The sequence below is a fragment of the Heteronotia binoei genome, chromosome 4, assembly GCF_032191835.1.
Source record: "Heteronotia binoei isolate CCM8104 ecotype False Entrance Well chromosome 4, APGP_CSIRO_Hbin_v1, whole genome shotgun sequence".
Classification (NCBI taxonomy): domain Eukaryota; kingdom Metazoa; phylum Chordata; class Lepidosauria; order Squamata; family Gekkonidae; genus Heteronotia; species Heteronotia binoei.
In genome coordinates, this window is record NC_083226.1 from 40,811,864 (window position 1) to 40,824,144 (window position 12,281).

General features: G+C 44.6%; 1 long non-coding RNA gene across 1 annotated transcript in view; it reads left to right on the plus strand.

Annotated features, from left to right (window-relative positions):
* The first annotated feature begins 255 nt into the window (after positions 1–255).
* Positions 256–12,281, plus strand: part of LOC132569947 (uncharacterized) — a 35,453-nt gene continuing 23,427 nt past the window's right edge. The window contains exon 1 of the long non-coding RNA XR_009555298.1: positions 256–427. This is a non-coding gene — a long non-coding RNA (uncharacterized LOC132569947). The remainder of the gene's footprint in view (positions 428–12,281) is intronic.

Genomic DNA, 12,281 nt, shown 5'->3' on the forward strand with positions numbered 1-12,281 from the left:
AGTCAGCATTCCCCACACCTGGCTCAGCAGCACAGGAAAGAGGCACAGCTGCAAGCAGGAAGCTCATCAGACTCACCCACCGCAGGCAGCTCAGCTGAGGGAGCAACTCCATTGAGACTTAGCAACCCATCAGAGAAACGCACACCTGCAAGAGAGGCAGTCATTGAGTCCTGAGTTTTGACAGAAGCTTCACCATGAGCTAATGGGAACATTGTCAGAGGCCCATTTAGCCTCCCTGATTGGGGCTGGGCTCCTTGTGGAAGCAACAAGTTGCCTCACATCTGCCCCAACTCTTGTACTCCTGATTGAATTCTCTGGCTTCGGCTCCTCAACTTGGCTACCTGATTCGGCTTCAGGTAGAACTTCCTGGCTCAACCCCAGACTGGACTTGGACTTTGCTCCTGACTGCCCCCAGCCCACAACAAAGGTAAAATGGAAGAGGAAAAAACCGCGTATGCTGCCCATAGCTCTTGGAAGGAAGGGTGAGGTAAAAAATGTACACATTCAATCACCACACATTGTGGACAAGGCTGCCAAGTTTTCAACTGATCCCTCTATCTTTCCTTCTAATATCAGTTTGATCAGCTACATTTCTTGGGTGATGTGAGTTAGCTCTGCACTCTGAAAAGCTTCAGCTGCCCATTTCTGCCTCCATTAAAGGGAAAGGACTTTCCCCCCTTGGCCAGTGGGCAGCCTTAATTGTGGATCACAAACTTCAGCAATATCTCAGCCGTGGATGACAGAATCAAAAGAGTCCAACTAGGGAAGTACCTGATGCATTAGCTTTTTGGAACTAGCCTAAACCACCTTTAAAAATGCCAAAGGAGCTGGAAAGTTATGAAACACTTTTATTTTTAAACTGATTTAAAAAACAAAAAAGTCTGGCACTCATTGAGGCATGGCTCCATATTCTACTGGGTAAGGTTCATCCAGTGAGGGAGGACAATAGTTCCCTTGTTCCAAATCCTGCAGCTCTGCAGTCATATAGAAAGGGTATTTGCAGGTCATGCAGAACACACAACTGCCTGACTATATTTTCACCGGGGGAGATATAAACCTGATGGATGGCAGGGCTTTTAGGTTGGGACATGCTAGGAACCCCAAACTTATACAATAACCCTTTGGCTAGTACCATCACAGATTTTTATGGGCTCTCCCTATTTCTCAAACACTCTTATTTTAATCTTGAGTTAGTGAACACCCCTACTTGAACTGCAGTCTTACTTCTGCTTCATAGCAGCAGCAACATCATTCTGGGCTGAACTGTGGACCAAGGGAGGAAAGAGGCAGAATTGGATTCAGGTAACTGATCTTTATAAAAAAATATTCTTTAGGATTACAATTGAAGTTAGTCATATTAGGAAATCAGAATGATAGTTATTTCCATTAGTGTGAGGAGCCTTGGGGTGATCCTGGATGTCTCACTTTTGATGGCGGCCCAGTTCACAACTGTTGCCAGGTCAGCCTTTTATCACCTTCTGCTGGTCAGGCAACTGGTTCCCTGCCACACCTCCCAGGACTTATACTGATCCATGTGATCCATGCAATAATTACTTCTAGGTTGGATTACTGTAACCCACTCTACATGGGGCTGCCCTTGAACCTGACCCAGAAACTGCAGCTAACGCAGTATGAGGTGGTGCACTTGCTGACAGCATCGCCTGTGCTGGCGCACATTCAGCCAGTGCTATGCCAACTGCACTGGCTGCCAATTTTTATCTCAAATTATTATGAAACTTGGAACTAACACCTCCCCAGAAATGAACAGGGATATTGGGTTTTTATCTCATTACATACACTAAACCCACTTTCACTGCATAGCTATATATCCACAGTATTCCAATGTATTTCTCTTTTAGAATAGTGTATCAGAATAATGTTTTTGTGTTGACATACTTAAACAGGGCTACCTGCTGTTTATCTCGTTACATATACTAACCCATCTTCCACTATATTTTAATGTATTCTTTTTTCTAATGGCAAATTGGAATTATGTTTATATGTGTGTTACATGTTTAAATCAAACCTCTGAGAAACCCAGGCTTTTTTGAGCAGGAGAGCACAGGAATGCAGTTCCGGCTGGCTTGTCATCAGGGGGTGTGGCCTAATATGTAAATGAGTTCCTACTGGGCTTTTTCTATTAAAAAAGCCCTGTGTGAAACAATGGTGACATCAGGGTGTGTGGTCTAATATGCAAATAAGTTCCTGCTGGGCTTTTTCTACAAAAAATGCCCTTGAGAAACTTATGCCCTTATTTTAAACCCAAGCTAACATTACAACAGACTCATTTATTGCTCTTCACACTCAGGATACATAATGGAGTTAGTACATGGACATCAATCTGCTATTCCAAATTAATAGTTGTTTTTTCAGCCCAGTTAACATAAACTAACAAACACCAAACCCCAATTTGTGACTCTTTTAATCTGCTAAAAAACATTTCCATGACTCTGCATACTAACTCACTGCCCACTTTCTCTATATTTAGGACTGTTTGCCATTACATACTTTTGTCTGATGTAGTGTGTTTTTAGCACATGAAAGTTTACATTCTGAATAAAACTTTGTTGGTCTTAAAGGTGCAACTTGACTCTTGCTTTGTTGCACTGCGTTGATGTTACATTGGCATGGCTTCAGCTACACCACTATATCTCCTAATGATACCAATGCAGGGACTTTAGTTCCCATCCTAAACAGTTCCAGAATGACTTTAGGAGAGCAGTGTTAATTCTGCATCTGTTCATTATATGGTGATCAGTACTATCCACCCTTGAGGCTCAGAATGAATTGGATTTCCAGACACCCAAATGTGCATCATGTCTTTCTGAATAATTGTAGCAAGCTGTTAGTGCTCTTGAACATTAACAGAATTTTTGATTCTATCATTATAATAAAAGAGGGGTTAACTTCAAGTCCCTTGAGTCCTGGTCACTTGTTTTCAGAATTAAGCTTTGACTCTTCCATACCTATCTTATTCTGCAGCTCAGCTTGCCAACTATTTGCTACACTGATATGTTAGTATTCACTAGATATGCTGTACCAGGTTTGTATGTGTGTGTGTGTGAGGTTTGATTTTCAGCTCAAAAGTTGCAATTTGGGAGTGGAAGCAAAGGATCCCTTAAGAACATAAGAGAAGCCATGTTGGATCAGGCCAATGGCTCATCCAGTCCAACACTCTGTATCACATAGTAGCCAAAACACACACACACTGTGGCTAATAGCCACTGATGGACCTCTGCTCCATATTTTTATCCAATCCCCTCTTGAAGCTGGTGTAGCTGCCACCACCTCCTGTGGCAGTGAATTCCACATGTTAATCACTCTTGTGGTTGACCATAACAAAATAGAGCTGGTGTACAGTGACCCCATAGAATTTTCAATGCAAGAGAATTCAGAAGTGGTTTGCCCTACATTATCCCTACCTTATCGATTTTTCATGCACTTTGCTGTGACTGTATTCAACCAATGTTTTCCAGTTTTCACTTGCTTCAGTGCACTTTTCTTTATTTGAAAGGTTTATTGGGGGTTATTTTTTGTATTTTCATCTGTGTCTGCGAGTGTGCCTGGAAGTCATGGTGACCTCTGGTGAATGACCCCTACTGGGGGCATGGAGGATAGTAAAAGAGGTGGCTGAGTAAAACCTGCCCCCTGCCTCTGGCTCCTATATTCCAAGGTGGCCTCCCATCCAAGTACTTGTCAGAGTCAACCCTGCTTAGCTTCTGAGATTTGATGAGATCAGGCTTGCTTGGGCTATCCAGATCAGGGTTTTTACTTGAAAGCTTTCTTCACTATATAATCCTAGCCAATCAGGGATCACAAAGTGTGCATGATTATATCACGGATGGTGTGTAAGGGAAAGTGAAACACTTTCATAACCCCAGATTCTGAAGGGAGAAAGTGTGCACAAATCCTTGTGCAGACAACTAAACCTGTGCCCCCTGTTTTGCCATAAACTGGCACTCATTGCCTTTGAGTGATATACAGCAAGGCTTTTGCACTGATGTAGCTCCCATTGTGTTCATGTGCCTAACTAGTTAGGGCTGCATATAGATGAGGATGTCCTTTCAGATATACATCCAAATATTTATCCCCATTCACATTCCAGTTAACTTTGTGCAACCAGGTTGCCCAGTTACCTTGGCAATGAAGGTATCTTTTTCTTTTCTTCCCCTAATACCCATCCTTTTGTAAAAAGGGATGCAAAAAATCATTTAAACTTGCTGCATGGAGAGTAAAAATATTTGCCAAATGCAGCTTCCTTCTGGTATAGCACTGCTATGAATGATACAAAATTGTCATTCATAGATGCAGAATTGGCAGCAACAACTCACTTTGTTTTAAAGTGAATGTACCTGTCGAAGCAGCTGAAAATGAACATGAGTGACAGAATGTTCCATGAGAGGAACCTCTTGGTTAGTCTAATTTGGCCAATCCAGCAAATTACAAGCAGGAAGGTCAAGAGAGAGCCCAATTAGCTGGTGATGAAACGATCAGCTTCAAGCATGTGAGACCCACCCTGGTTACAAAGAAGCAGATCCTAGTGCTTGAACTTTCTGATTGCCTCCTGGAGAGTTCCTTTGAAGTTTATTCTAGCATGAAAGGCACAATCAATGTTGCATTTCTGGGCATTTATTATTACATGTTTTGCTTGGGTGGTATTTGAGGCACAAGGCCAATAGCTTTCAGAGAATCCAGTAGCCAGCAGGAATAGATTGGCCATTAAGGACAAAGGGGAAAATCCCAGTGAGTCAATGTCCTTGCACTACAGCCTAGGGGCCACCCCCCATTCTGGGACCACCCCAGCCCAAATAGAAGGACATGCACAAGGCCCCACTGCTGTGAGCTGGACATGCACAAAAGCAGGTGCTGGGCTAGGATTTGCCCTGCCCACCACAGCAAAGGACATGGCCTTTCCAGGGCACACCCTTCTCCCTTTGCAGCTGTGAGGGACACACCCACTTGGCCCGGCAAGGGAGGAATCAGGCCCAGTCTCAACATGTTTGGCCTTGTGGCTTGGCCAAGCACATAGGATTGCCAGGTACTCCTTGACCATTGGCACGGGATTATTGGGTTATATATATTTAAAAAAATGCTTTATAATAAATTTTTTTTATTTCTACCCCGCCCTCCCCGCAAAGCGGCTCAGAAGCACAGAAGCCACAGTATCCCACTTCTCTGTTTTCTGGTTGAGGGAAAAATGCTGTTCAAAAAATTACAAAGATGATCTGATTCCAATGGTAACAAGAGAAAGAAATTTCACTAACAAAAATGGAAGTGCATCTTACATGACATATTCATGTGGGTACATTCAATTTATTGTGAATGGATTAATTTCCAAAAGGCTAACTTGCTGTAGCTCCAAGCTCATGTAAAAGATAGAAAAAGAGAGGTCCTGTGTAGATAAAACAGAGGGCAATCAATGGCCAAAGAGACTCAACATCTAACCAATGAGAGGGTGGGGCCAACTGCCAAGTGTATCTGAATGAGAAAATTCTCTTAACCCTTTCCCTCCCAGATCCTTTTGCGCATTTAGTTACAATATCCAACAGGAGTTGGATGTGTGTGTTGAGTTGCCAGATCCAAGAAAAGAAACCCCTGGAGATTTGGGGGTGGGGTCCGGGGAGGACAGGGGCCTCAGTGAGGTACAATGTCACAGAGTCCAACCTCCAAAGTAGCCATTTTCTTCAAGTCTGCAGATCAGCTGTAATTCTGGGGGATCCCTAGGTCCCACCTTGAGGCTGGCATTCCTACAGGCACAGGATTATTGAGCCTTGACAAGCATGCTCTTCCTTCCTCCTTGGTGGAGGGGGCAGGCCAGGCAGCTGGAGCAGGAGCCCTTTTTCAGGCTCACCCCACTTCCCAATCCTCCCCGATAGCCACTATAGCAAGGCCATGCTTAAGACGCTGAAGTGATAGAAAACCATTGAGGCAAAGGAGAAACTCTAAAACACAAAGGCATTGTGGGAGTTAGGGTTGCCGGCTCTGAGTTGGGAGATACTTGGAGATTGGGGGTGGCGCTTGAGAAAGAGGTGTGGGGGAGGGGAGGTACTACAGTGGGGTATAATGTCATAGAGTCCACCTTCCAAAGTGGTCATTTTCTCCATCTCTCTGTCACCTGGAGATTAGCTATAACAGCAGGAGGTCTCCAGACCCTGATGGGGTGGGGAGGGAACTCCCTCTTTTGTGGGGTGCTTCCCCACCACTGACCAGCTGGGGAAATTCTGCCTCCAACTGGCCCAAAAGGTAATGTGATAACTTCACCCAGAAGTTATGTAATCATGTTGCTGATGTTGGGGGATTATATCATTTTTGGGCAAAACTCTATGGTAAAATTGGCTAAAAACCATAGAGTTTTGCCCAAAAACTAGAGCATCATCCCCCAACATGGGCAACTTGATGATGTCACTTCTGAGTGATGTCATTGTACCATGCACACAAAGCACATGCAACAGAAGACCCCAGAAAGGACCCAGGATCCCCCTGCCAGCAGCCAGGTAGGATCTAGAAACTCTATTTAGACATGATCTGAAGAGATGTTCCAAGAAAGGATTATTTCATTTTGCATGGCCATTTCAGTGGAGAGAACAACAAAATCAAATTAAGAATGGCCATATCTATCAAAGAGATCACAGTCAGTCATGTTATGATTTAAATAAGTGAGATGGGTGCATTTGTACAAACTTCACTGTTGCTCCCAGCTACATTCATAGCACACAGTATAGCTTTATAGGAAGGAAAAATTTCATGAGCCAGTGTGATATAGTAATTAGAGTGCTGGACTGGCAAAACCTGAATTCAAATTCCTAAAGGTAAAAGGTAGTCAGTCCCCTGTGCAAATACCTGTCATTTCTGACTCTGGGGTGATGTCGCATCATGACGTTTTCACGGCAGACTTTTTATGGGGTGGTTTGTCATTGTCTTCCCCAGTCATCTACATTTTACCCCCAGCAAGCTGGGTACTCATTTTTACTGACCTCAGAAGGATGGAAGGCTGAGTCAACCTTGAGCTGGCTACCTGAACCCAGCTTCCACTGGGATTGAACTCAGGTCCCTCTGACTCTCAGAATAGGCTACCTCACAGAGTGGATGTGATGATAATATTTGAATGGAAGAACCATGTACATGGTTCTGAACTGTGATACAAATGAAAATCCAGACCTTGCTTTAGTGAACTAAGGAGATTATTTATTTTCCAAGACAAAAAGATCACGCTTGGCCATTTGCGGCTGTTTCCTCCTGTTCTCAACATGCCATGGAAAACACACAACAGCCCACCATGTCTATGGCAGCTGAGCACTATAAATGTCAGCTTGATGACACCCAAAGATGGAGGGAACAGCGGTGCATTCAGAGCCCAGTTCCAGCTTTCCTGGAAGAGAAAACACTGGCAGCTTTGTGAGTCCCCAGCTGGATCACAGCCAGCCTTGCTGAGTGCCTTTGGCTTTCCAAGAAATTGCATTTCAATCTAAAGTTACTTTCTTGCCTTCTGGTTTTTAACTTCTAGTAATTGGGTGGGGAGGTGCTAGAGGGGTGAAGTCTTGGAGGAAAGGGTGGGAGAATGCCAGTGAGGGGCAGACTTTTTGTTTTGTGATTGTCCCAGTGCCAGGCAGGCTACATTTGGCAAGCTCAGCCAAGGCTTCAGGTTGCAAAGATTTCCAGTTTGTGAAACAGATTAGCTTTCAATTATGTGCAGGCTTGCAGATCAAAGGGTAGATTTTTTTTTTTAAAGCAACCTAGGGTACAAACAGTAATAGAGGGAATTATTACTTCAGGTTAAACTTTGGAAACCCTTTCTGGAGCCAATGGGGAGATCAGCCAACTCCATGGAAAATGACACAAAGGAAAGCTGCACTGATTTTCATGAATGCTGGAGTTCATTATTGGGGATTATTTTGCATCGGCCCTTGAGAAATTAAGTTGCTGTGATTGATGCACCTTAAAGATTGGTAGAATGAGTCCTGTAGTACATACAGGCTGGGAAGTCTAGGTTAATACTTGTAGGGATCCCAGGACACTTATAATCTTGTACTTCCAAGAGGTAGAGTCAGGGCCAAATGAAGCATAAACTGGATATTCATGACTGAGATAATGGAAGATAGGGATGCCAGCCTTCAGGTTGGGCCTGGAGATCTCCTGGAATTAAAGCTTAGCTGTAGACAACAGAGATGAGTTCCCCTAGTGGCTTGTGAGGAAAAGCCCCCTACTTTTCATACATGTGAACATCATGACCACCAGCATGGTTGCCAGGGTGCCTGGAGATTTGACTCTCACACCTCTGCTCTAAGAAGTGGACTTTGCTTGCAGTTTCTAAGGCTTATGTGGATACCATAAGCCTCAGCTTTGCATTCTACGTCTCTGAAGAGTGTTAGCCAGAACTACAGACATGCTCCAGCTGCTCCTTGTGTGCCCAGTCTTGGCCACTGCAGTGGAAGAAGCCAGGCCACCATGTTTCCAGCCTGGCTCCATGGACCTAAAGCTAACAACAGCAGAATCCATCTTGCTTTCCTGACCCAAGCATACCCCACCAGGCTGAACTCATTCCTTCTTAGTGGGAAAGTCACACGTACATACCCTGAGCCTGCAAGCAACTCATGAATGGATTAATAGCTCCACTGTTGATCCTAATTGCTCAGCAATACCAGAACAATAACTCTTGTCCAGCAGAAGATGAGATAAGAGGAAGGACATCTCCTGTCTTCATCAAGTCTTTTGTCTAACCCGGGTGGTACCTAGGCCAGCATTTGATTCCCTATTGTCACCTTCCCAGATAATCCCATTTAACCTTAAGTATCCAGCCATTTCCATTCTCACCCTAGTCTAATACCTTGGAGCCGCCCCAGGCAGCATTGCAGCTTGGAAATTTCCAGCTTCACCAGACTAAGGTGAAGTTCATTGGTCAAAACTGGCATCCAATTAGGTGTCAGCAAGGGATGTCCAGCCTTCTTGGTCATCGCAGAGCCTCCCCCTGCTCCTCCCCAAGACCTCCCAGCCCCTGAGGGTCTGAGGGAGCCTATTTAACCTCTGACCCAACTCCACTCATGTGTGCTTTCTATTCAGCAACCCCTATTACCCGCTGTCTAGATCCATCCCCAATTCTGGCCACAGTGTTGGGTCCATTTCCCCTGTCCTCTTAAGTCGCCATTGGAAACCTTCCTGGAAGACTACGATGGTAAATATGACCCTGTTTGTCTACCCATATATGTTCCCCTATCAATCTATCTGTGTTTCCTAGACCTGTGTGAATGTGTGAGTGTTTTGTATTTTTACCTGGTATGAAAGAACTATTATTCTGAATAAATTACAATTGGTTTTACTAAATTAGAGTCCTTTATTGAGCATTGACTATCTGAACGGTTGAGCCTGGTATACACAGATAATAAAAGATTCCTAGAGGGCCAGCTGTCTCTCAATCTAATTCCCCAATCTCATTTTGAGAGCAGTTTCCCTAACAGGCTATAAGGGAGCAATCGTCCCAGAGGCACCCACTTGTATGTGTTGTACCTCAGGGGGCAGTTCTCTCCCCGATGCTGTTTAACATCTACATGCTCCCCCTTGCCCAGAGATATGGACTGAGTTATCACCAGTATGCGGATGACACCCAGCTCTATCTATTGATGGGAGGCCAGTCCAGCTGCGCCCTGGAAGATATGGACCTGGCATTGCAAGCCATAGTGAAATGGCTCAGACAGAGTTGATTGAAAATGAATCCAGTGAAGACAGAGGTCCTGTGCCTAGGTTGTGGCAGTCTGTGTAGAGAGATCCCTCTGCCAGTCTTTGATGGGACACCTATGGTTCCACCTCCAAAGGTCAAGAACTTAGGGGTGCTCCTGGAGCCTTTGCTAACTATGGAGGCTCAGGTAGCAGCCACTGCCAAATCCGCATTTTACCACCTTAGGCGGATAAGGCAGCTGGCTCTATACCTGGAGCATGATGACTTGTCAACAGCGATCCATGTGATGGTCACCTCGAGATTAGACGACTGTAACACTCTCTACATGGGGCTGTCCTTGACTCAAATCCGGAGGCTGCAACTGGTGCAAGATGCAACAGCCAGGTTGCTGATGGAGCTACCTGTATGGGAACACATTCAACCTGTGCTGGAAACGTTACACTGGTTGCCTGTGGCATTCCAGATTCGCTTCAATGTGCTGGTCATAACCTTTAAAGCCCTATATAGCCTGGGACCCGTCTGCCTTTGGAACCGCCTCTCCCCATACGTACCCCAGAAAGCACTATGTTCAGGATCTCAAAATCTTCTCAAGAAGCTCAATTGTCGACCACCAGAGTGTTCTCAGTAATAGCCCCTCTCTGTGGAATGTCCTCCCCGAAAACATCAGGGCCCTGCGGGACCTGCCACAGTCCGCAGGGCCTGTAAGACCAAACTGTTCAAACTTGCTTTTAAAGGTTAAGGGAAGGTAGCTATTATTCCACAGCACTGACAATCTCACTGAACTAACATAACTGAAACAAGAAACATCAGAATAACTAGAACATCAACGTGCACCTTGGACTTTTAATGACTATATAATGGAAGTGAATTTATTGTATATTTTGGCTTTAATATTTTATGTTGTTTTTATTAGTTGTTAGCCACCCTGAGCTCATCAGGGGAGGGCAGAATATTAATCTGATTAGATAGATGGATAGATGGATAGATGGATGATAGATGAAATGGCTGCTTTGGAGGGTGGATTCTTTGGGATTGTATCCCACTGAAGTCCCTGTCCTCCCCAGTTCTACCCCCAAATTTCCAGGAATTTCTAAATCTGGAGCTGGCAACTCTACTCTTCATCCCCTGCCAGTGGCCAGGGGAGACCTGGCAACCCTAAGGTGTGTGTGTCTGCGGGTGGTGGGGGGTGGGATTAACCTTTTTTTCTTGTGGGGAAAAAACACCTTTGCTGGGCAGGGCTGCACGCAGAACCAAAATGGACCAAGGGACAGAACCAAAATGGACCAAGGGAGAAAAGAACCAAGGGACACACACACACACACACACACACACACACATCTGCCACCTCAACCCAGAGCCCAGGATTATGAAATGTTAGCCAAGGGACTTGCACCAAAAGATACTGTCATTGCATCAGACCCTGAGGCACCCATCCCTCACCCTTATTATTTATTTAATTTCTTTCATGCCATCCCCATGAACGGGCTCAGGGTGGGTTACAGCATAAGATTATAATCAGGGATTTTCTTTTTTTAGCAGGAACTCCTTTGTATATTAGAACATACACCCCTGATGTAGCCAATCCTCCAAGTGTTTACAGGGCTCTTAGTACAGGGCCTACTGTAAGCTCTCTGAGGACTGGCTACCTCAGGGGGGTGTATCCTAATATGCAAAGGGTTTCCTGCTACAAAAAAAGCCCTGATTAATTGCATTAAAAACTTTAAAAACATACAATTTGCAATCAATAAACAATAAAGATGCCACTATGAGATGGCAACCTAAGGATTATGCCATACAGATTCTGTTTCTAAATCTGTTCAGATCTGAGGGTCCGACCCACCACAGTTTGAAAGCAGTTGGGCAGTGTGGCAGGGAGTTTGAGCCCTGTAGCACACAGACCATCAGCACCTCTCCATCCCAGCAGGATTACCAGTGATGATAGGTCACAAGGATGCAACCCAATGGAGAAGAAATGCCAGATTTAGCTCATGTTCCTGACACCAAGATGGATTATAGCCCCCACACATTTAGTTCCCTGCAGGATAGAGATTTAATGCAGGGAGAAAGAGGCCCAGAAATGGGCAGAGCTCTTTCACGTGAGTATTTAAGCCCTAGGCAGAGTAGAAAGCCTTTCTGATTCAACCTGTGTGCATGAGCCAGAATGTGACTGTCAACTAGTGAGTAGGCCCAGAAAACCCCAGATTGAGGATGATGAACCTGTTCCAGCTTCCAAGAGGATTCTTAGTCAGCTTCAGGACCCTGCTGTTTAAAGACAAAACACTATTTGCCCTGTCAGGGAACATACAGGAATTATATAGATCTACATGACTTCCTCCTAGTATAGAAAATATCCTGGATGGCAATCTGCATAATAAAAACTAGAACAATGCAGAGAGAGGGTTAAAGCTCCCCTTCTCCAACACAGTGTTCTGTTTAGATTCTCATCCTCTCCGCTTCTGCTTCTCTAGCTATAGGAAACTGTCATTATTATTATTATTATTGTTATTATTAGCCTTTCATAATTTGGTCTTCAGCTGCTCAACAGGAGTGACAGTTCCAAATTTCTCTTTTTTGCAGGGGGATGGCAGGGGTAAATTAGCCATAAAGGCCA